We start from the raw sequence: 8,341 nt of genomic DNA, 5'->3' as shown, positions 1-8,341 counted from the left end.
GTGACTCTGAAGTGGGGGCGGGAGTCCCCGGGGATACTACAGCGCCAGGAGACCGAGACCCATTGGGTACCAGTACCAAGCTCTGCCCCCCAGTGAATGGGTGCGCGCTCCGCCTCGCGCGCTCGGGGACGTTTGGTCACGTGGCCAGGCCCCACCCACCCTGGTCCGCCCCGCCCCGCCCGCACTCCCTCCCTCTCTCTCCCTCCCTCCCCCTCCCTCCCCGGCCCGGTCCGGCCCATCCCCCTCCCCGCCGGCTCCCTGAGGCCCTGCCGGGTCGGGCTGCTGGCAGCCGGGCGCCGACGGCCGGACAGACGGGCGCACGCGAGGACGGACGGACGAACTCACGGAGGGCCGCGGGCACGCACGGCCCGGGCCGGTGCTCCGAGGCCCGCCCGGGAGGGCTGGGGCCGCGCTCAGGTGAGGTGACGGCGACGCGGGCCCTTAAGGGGTGGGCCCGTGGGCAGTCCGCGGTCCCGGCTCGGCTGGCTCCGCTGGCAGGCGGCACCGCCCGGGCCCGGCGCGGGAAAATGGCGCCGGCCGGCCGTGGAGCACGGCCCCCGTGCGGGCCCGGCCCGGAGCCGCCCCGCCCGCCCGCCGTGCTCGTGTCCCCGTCGCCATGTTGGGGAGCGGGCTCCGGGCCTGCGGGCGGGGGCGCTGGAGGGAGCGGGAGCCCGGCCGGCCTTCGAGAGGGTGCGGGTCGCGAGGTTGGGGCGCCGAGCGAGTGCGGGGCGGGCCGGGGTCTGCACGGGTTGGCGCTGCAGTTCCGCGGAACTGGCGGGAGCCGGACGTGAGGTCGTGGCCGTGTCGCGGACAAGGGACACCGGGTCCACACGGAACCAGGGTCGGGGTCCGTGGAGCTTGGGAGGCAAGACCTGGAGTTGGGCTGGACTGTGGGCGGTGTTGAGGACCCCCGGGCCGGGAGGACCCGGAGGGGCGTGGGGTCCGAGCTCAGGCTGTCAGGACCGTGGCAGTTGTTTGCGCGGGGAGGAAGGGGCTGCTGAGAAATGGGGGCTCTTTGGCTATCAGGTTGGGTTAGACTCCTCGGCGTCGCGGCGCTGAATTGCAAAGACCGTGTAACTCCTAAGGGACTGAGGGTATATGTGCCCCCTGGATCCTCCACTTCTTATTGGGGGAGCAACCAAAAAAAAAAAAAAAAAAAAGGGAAGGTTTTGATAAGGAGGAGAAAAAAAGAGGGACTGAGGTTTGGGTGCAGGAACTGGCCCGCCAAAGGGGTGCAGAGAGTGGAACTGGTTGGCCAGAAGAGAGAGCCTCCATCAACTTAGGGAGTTTGTGTGTGTCTTTAAAAGGAGGGACCGGGCTGTTTGTGGGCGGTGACCCAACGTGTCTTCCCAGGAAGGGGACAGCCCACTGTTTTAAGAGCAGGGTCACCTGGGGAGGTCATCGGAAAGGCATGATTGAAGCCAGTAAGAATAGTGAAGGAGGGAATGTGTACAAACTACAAATATCTTAGAGAGCCTGTAACAGTATCAGATGATGTAGTCAGTCACTGTAGCTGAGACAGAGAAAGGTAAAGTTGACTTCTCAAGGTCTTAAAAGTTAGTGTCAGAGGAGGTACTGGCACTCAGGTCTGCCGCCTCATTCAACATGCTGCCTTAGAGGAGTTTGCTAGCGGGCAAAAAAATGTTAAGAAGTCGAACATGGCAGCTTATGTCAAAAAACTATTAATTTATTTTGTTTCTGTAATGAGTTCTGTCAGTTCAAAGGCTAAGGGGATACCAAAAAAATATAGGTAACCAGCTATTTGATCATTTCCAGTCTACCTGCATTTGTGCAAAGAAGTTATCTTCAGGATCCTTGACTTCTCACTTTCTGGAGTGTTAAGAGAGGCTCCTTCCCTTGTAGGTGTTTATAGCAAAGGGACATAAAAAGCCTAGAAAAACGAGGAAACAGTGAACAATGGTAGAAACCCAGGATCTCTATCATGATAAAAATGGAAAGAGAAGAGTTGAAAGTTCAAATGGGCTATGGGAGAATTCTGTGGGAAACTATGCAAATCAGTCGTGATATAGTAGTTCTAGGTCTCCCATTTAATAAAAAAGGACTTTCGCCCTAGCTGGTTTGGCTCAGTGGATAGAGCGTCGGCCTGCGGACTGAAGGGTCCCAGGTTCGATTCCGGTCAAGGGCATGTACCTTGGTTGCGGGCACGTCCCCAGTGGGGAGTGTGCAGGAGGCAGCTGATCGATGTATCGCTCTCATCGATGTTTCTAACTCTATCCTTCTCCCTTCCTCTCTGTAAAAAATCAATAAAATATGTATTTTTTAAAAAGGACTTTCAACAAAAAGGTTGTGAGGACATTCATAGCAATAAGATTTTCAATATATATTCAGTATGTGCATACCATATGTCTATAAAGCAACGTGATTCATTTGTTCTGGATCTTTCTAATGCAAGAAGGCCTAACCTTGTTTGTGCCATGCGCGCCTCTAAGCTTCTAGTGAAGCTTATGGACCCCTCTCATAAAACAAAATACATTTGATGACAAAACCAGCTATATTGAAATACAGTTACCAAAATATACAACTTAAGATGTAGTAATATAGGTTATACTTCTTTTTCAGCACATTATAAAATTTTATAATTTTAAAGATGTGATGAGCACAAATAATACTGCAACAGCTGTAATCTATAATAATAAAAGCGCAATATGCTAATTAGGCTGGACGACCTTCCAGATGAAGCCAGGGCTGCGAGGGAAGCCCAGGTCCAGGGTGCTTGCTGGCGGCCGGAGGGAAGACCGGGTCCTGGGTGCTAGAGGGAAGCTGGTGCCAGCAGCTGGGAGAAGAAAGGCCTACTCTTGCACACATTGTGTGCATCGGGCCTCTAGTGTGATATAAAGATATCTGTGATTACTGTGACAGAGTCACAGATCCTGCTAATACTAGAATGGTTTGTTGCCTGCATTCATATTTGAAGAAAATAACTCAGAGGTTAGTGGAAATAAAGAGATAATTCACTTTCTTATTTAAGTTCATGGACCCACCCCCTAAATTCTATCTGTGGACTCCTGTCTATGAACCCCAGGTTAAGAAACTACTCCTAGCACGAAGCATTCACATACATTTACTGGGTGCTAGACATCAATTACATACCAAGTATTATGCTAGGCTTTGAGGATTCAAAGGTCTTTAGAACAGGGTCTTTTCACTTTGGATATTCAGTCCCATGAGAAAAGTAGACATGTAAATAATGGTAGTTTAGGATGGTAAAGGCCATTGGAGAGTTATCAGAGGTTGTAAGAGCATGTCTCTGCTCTAGGAATCAGGGAAGGTTTTGTGAAAGGATGACATGTGAGATGTGTCCTGAAAGGTAAAGGAGTTTGCCAGCGAGAAGTTGAAGAGAAGAGTATTCTAGGCAAAGTCATGCATATCATGCATTTTTAGGGAATGTAACTGAATGTGGCTGGAGGGGTGTGTGTGTGTGTGTGTGTGTGTGTGTGTGTGTGTGTGAGAGAGAGAGAGAGAGAGAGAGAGAGAGAGAGAGAGAGAGAGAGAGAGAGAGAGAGAGAGAGGGCGGGAGGGAGAGAGAGAGAGATGAGACTGGAAAGGTTGATTGGATTCTAGTTGTAAAAGATCTTACATATGAGGACTTTGGACTGAATCCTTAGCTAGTAGGGCGGTATTCAAGGTCTTCGAGAAGGGGACTGTATGATGAGATTTAACCTGATGAAAGGATGTTCTTTAGAAGGAGGGTGGACTGGAGAGCAGGGAAGAAGTAATGAGGGCTTGAACTAAGGCAGACTTTGAGCATTGAACAACGTTAGAATTTTTGGTGTTGATAATTGACATTGTGAATGGTGAGAGAGAGAATTTTTTAGATTTTTAGCTTGGGATGGTGACTGTCAAACATATTAAAAAGATGAAAAGAAAACAAGGTGAAAATTTTCACAGATATAAGGGAGAAGATGTTTTTTGGTAAAGTAGCAGACTTTTGGAAACCACAAAGCTGTAGAATGTGTACTTTTTGCTTCATGAAATTAGAGGGTTAGCAAACAAAAGTCAGGGTCAAATCTGGTCCACTACCTATTTATGTAAATAAAGTTTTATTGGAACACTGGCAAACTCATTCATTAACATATTGTCTTTGGCTGCTTTCACACTACCAATGGCAGAGTTGAGTAGTTGTGACAGAGAATATATAGCTCATAGAGCTGAAAATATTTACTGTATGGCCCTTAACAAAGACATTTGCCAGTCCCTGATCTGTGTGTCTGAATGTTGGGTGTTCAGCTTATGTTTTTCCATCCAGTTTCTATATAATGGAGAATAACTATCTTGGCTCTGTCCTTCTGGCTGGGTCCCCCATGCTCTGTGTACCTGTAGCGTGCCATAAATCCCTGAATATTATATATTGGTCAGTGATGCCAAGGTCTGTTCTCGGTTCTGCTGTGTAGCAACTGTGGTAATACCAGGTTTTTTTCCTTTTCCTCTTTTTATTAAACTTATTGGGGTAACATAGGTTTCGGGTGTGGGTATCAATGTTACAAGATCTGTATATTGCACTGTGTGCCTACCACCCAAAGTCAAATCTTCTCCCATCACCATATACCAGGACCCCCTTAACTCCCCACCCTAATGCCAGGTTTTTACAACTTAGACTCTGCTGGGGCTTGTTTTGCCATTTCTATTGGGTTTTTTTTCTAAAAGATTTCTTTATATTTTCTGATTATTAATCCTTTCCTGGTTATATGTATTATAGATGTCATTTCCCAGTTTGTTCTGATCTTTTAAATCTCTTTAAGTTGTCTTTTGTTAAAAAGAATTTCTGAATTTCAGTAAACTCAAATTTATCAATCTTTCCCTCTCCAGAGATTTTGAAGTTATTCTTTAGATTATCATCTTGAGTCTCTACTGATTTGTCTTTGATGTTTATATCTTTAATCCACCTGGAATCAACTCTTGTGTATGGTGTGAGGTAGGGTCCAGTTTCATTTTCTCTCCCTATGTACAATTAATTATCCCAGTACCATTTATTGAATGGCCTTTGTTTTCAAATTATGAGTTCTTTTGGTGGACTCAGAGGTCCTAATTCCAGCTCTACTGCTTGCTAATTGTGTGACTTTGGACAAGTTGCCTCAGATTCCTTATCTTTAAAATAGGATAATAGTATTTATCTCATAGGATTGTTTGAGGGTTCAGTGAGTTAATTCAGGTAACATGTAGAACAGCGTGACACCTAGAAAATGCACAGTAATGTTTCCTGTAATTTAGCACTATTGTTCATATGGTTTCCAGCAGTAAGCAAGTGGAGAGGCTCCATATGCTCAACACAACTGTAGGATTAGTTTGGATTTCTGGTCAGTACAGAATGGTTGAGAGTTAGAGTAAGTGTTAAGGAGATGTTCCCAAGTTGTCTGTTGGTTTTAACTGCTGCCTTAGACTGTCAGCTGAGATGGAAGTCCTCCCACCCCAATGCTTATTTTTACAGAGAACTTCTGTAGCAGAGGATGCAAACAGGCAGCTTGTGGTTGGTTTTGAACTGCAGACAACTTTTGTTTGATTCAAACAATAATTTTTTAATATGTTTTTATTGATTTCAGAGAGAGGAAGGGAGAGGGAGAGAGGGATAGAAACATCAATAATGAGAGAGAATCTTGATCAACTGCCTCTTGTATGCCCTCCACTGGGGACTGACCAGGAATCGAACCATGACCTTCTGGTTCATGGGTCAACACTCAACCACTGAGCCACACCAGCCAGGCTAATATTTTTAATGTCTTAAAAATTTATACAGATTTCAGAGTTTCTGACGTATCTTGAAAAATTATAAGATCTGTCAACACCAAACCCATATTCTCTCATAGCAATACAATAAAAGCTGAAACTTTTAGGTGGGATGTGTTTTCTGGTTTCTGCCTGGTCCTCACTATTCACGTGCTTTGCACATTTACTTTTATCACCTGTTAGGTATTTAATTTTCTGGTTCTTACTGAGGTTTTAAATATTATCTCTCAATAAATAAATAAATAAATAAATAAATAAATAAATAAATATTATCTCTCTGCCCTGGCCAGGAGTTGTTCAATGGTTAGATCATTGCCAGTGTACCGAATGGTCATGGGCTCAATTCCTGGTCACCCCAGCTGGCCCAGGTTGGGGCACAGGCAGTAGGCTGCCAACTGATGTGTCTCTCTCACATAGATGTTTCTTTCTCCCTCTCTTTCTCTCTCTCTCTCCCCTTCCCTTCCTCCTTCCCTCCCTCCCTCTTTTCCTCACTCCCTCTCTCCTCTCTCCCTCTTTCCCTCCCTTCCACTCTCTAAAAATCAGTGGAAGAAAAAAAAATAAAAATAAAAATCAGTGGAAGAAATATCCTAGGGTGAGGATTAACAACAAAAAAATCTCTCTCCTAAATCAATAAATGACAAACTGGGATAGGGTCAAGATGGCCAGAAATTGACAGATGAGTTTGTAGGCAGGTAATAACTAAAAAGACTGATTCATACTTGATCATAATGAGTAAAATGATAATTGATATTAAAAGATGAAATGAAATTTAGTTCAAATCACTGAATATTTAGGCATCTATATGCTGGGTACATTAGAAATTACCACATTGATAACATAAACTGATGAACAAAAATAGATACAGAGACAAGCATTGAACAGACCGACAAACCTCAGAGGGAAGTCGGGGGGTGGGGGTGGGTAAGAGATCAACCAAAGGACTTGTATGCATGTGCATAACCAATGGATACAGACAGTAAGGGGATGAGGGTATGTGCTGCGGGTGAGGGAGGGGGCGCGGTGCAGTGGTGGGAGTGGGAGGGGAGAGGTCAATGGGGAGAAGAGGAGACATATGTAATACTTTCAACAATAAAACATTAAAAAAAAAAGAAATTACCACTTTGATGATAGAAAAGAAAAGTAGCTGGCCAGCTTTATGAAATACTACAGAAGAGTAGTTTTATTTTGTTTTTTTAACTTGTGATGTAGAGCTGTTTTCCAAGAGAGCAGTTGGATGAGAGAGAGGAAATATAGGAATTCATTCATTTGTCAAACATTTATTGAACCCTATCATATACATTTGGCTAGAATTCTATAGGATATGAAGATGAGTCTAGCCAAGGTTTAAGTGTCATGTGCGTTATATGTAATGTGTGATGGACCTGAGATATTGGAGAATGGTACCTGAAAGAGGTAGCCTTTGAGTGGAGTTGCCAGGAATGGTTAAGTTCATAATACTTGGAGATGAGGCAGTTTTTTGCAGGGTGAGTGAAAGCATGATTATAGAGATATGGGTGTTTAAGAGATAGCAGAGTCCAGTTTGGCTGGAGAACAAGATTATAACAGGGCTGCTGATAGAGTTAAGGCTGGAAATGGAGATTGAACAAAACCAGCAGTAATAATAGTAGCTCACATTTTTTGCATGTATACTATTTGCCAGATAGTGTGCCAAGCATTTTATAAGTTAGTAGAGTAAACTCTCAATTTTGCAGACTTCGAATTTAATGGACTTCGGATTTAATGGACAAAGTTCCGGTCTGTATGTCATAAATGAAAATTAACACCTTGTTAATTTTTAAATGTTTTTAACTAAGATTTTCTTATAATTAAATTAAAAGGTTATTTTTTTGTTATTAATTCACTGTTATTTTTAACAAATTTTAGCAAATAGGCATATGTTGGAAAAAACACTGTAGTAATTTCACCGACATAAATATTAGGTAACTACAACTATAGTCTACATATTTAAATTGAGGAGTCACAGCCTAAACAACTATTAGCATGTGATCACAAAGCCTCCATCACGATAATTGTTGTCGCCTGGTGTGACTTTGCAGTAGTTCTCACCTGCACTAAGCCACGCCCCAGCCATGTGCACTTGTTTACTCTCTGTGACTGGGGAATGCATGCATGTACTAGACATATTCATAATGCATGCATTTACTAAATATAAAATTACTGTAATACATATAGAAAGCTTCTGTGAAATTAAACTTTTCATACATCATTTTAATTACACAAATGTGTCTATATAAGTAAAAACAGGTAAACTAATTTGTCAATTTTTTTAACATATGCATTTGGGAAATCTTTGTTATATAACAGAATTTTGTCTTTAATGGACACCCCCTCACACGAATTAGTTTGTTATATTGAGGTTTTACTGTATTTCATTTAAACCTCACAACAACCCTGTGAGGCAGGCACTGTTTGTAATCCTCTTTTTTACAGGTAAAGAGACTGAGGAATAGAGCTAACAATTGATGGAGAGTCCAGGCAGTACAAAGCTTATACTCTTAGCCTCGACATACTATGCAACTGAATCATGGAAGGCTTTGAATCCTTTTTATTTCTAAGCAGGGAAATTTGGACTTGATTG

General features: G+C 43.8%; 1 protein-coding gene across 1 annotated transcript in view; it reads left to right on the top strand.

Moving 5' to 3' along the window:
• The first annotated feature begins 217 nt into the window (after positions 1-217).
• The window catches only part of NCOA6 (nuclear receptor coactivator 6), a 99,046-nt gene continuing 90,922 nt past the window's right edge, over positions 218-8,341 (top strand). The window contains exon 1 of the mRNA XM_028157888.2: positions 218-417. The gene's annotated coding sequence lies outside the window, so the exon portion shown is untranslated. The remainder of the gene's footprint in view (positions 418-8,341) is intronic.

The sequence above is a fragment of the Eptesicus fuscus genome, chromosome 12 (genome assembly GCF_027574615.1).
Source record: "Eptesicus fuscus isolate TK198812 chromosome 12, DD_ASM_mEF_20220401, whole genome shotgun sequence".
Taxonomy (NCBI): domain Eukaryota; kingdom Metazoa; phylum Chordata; class Mammalia; order Chiroptera; family Vespertilionidae; genus Eptesicus; species Eptesicus fuscus.
Note: the sequence above shows the minus strand (reverse complement) of the source record. Positions and strands in the feature narration are given on the sequence as shown.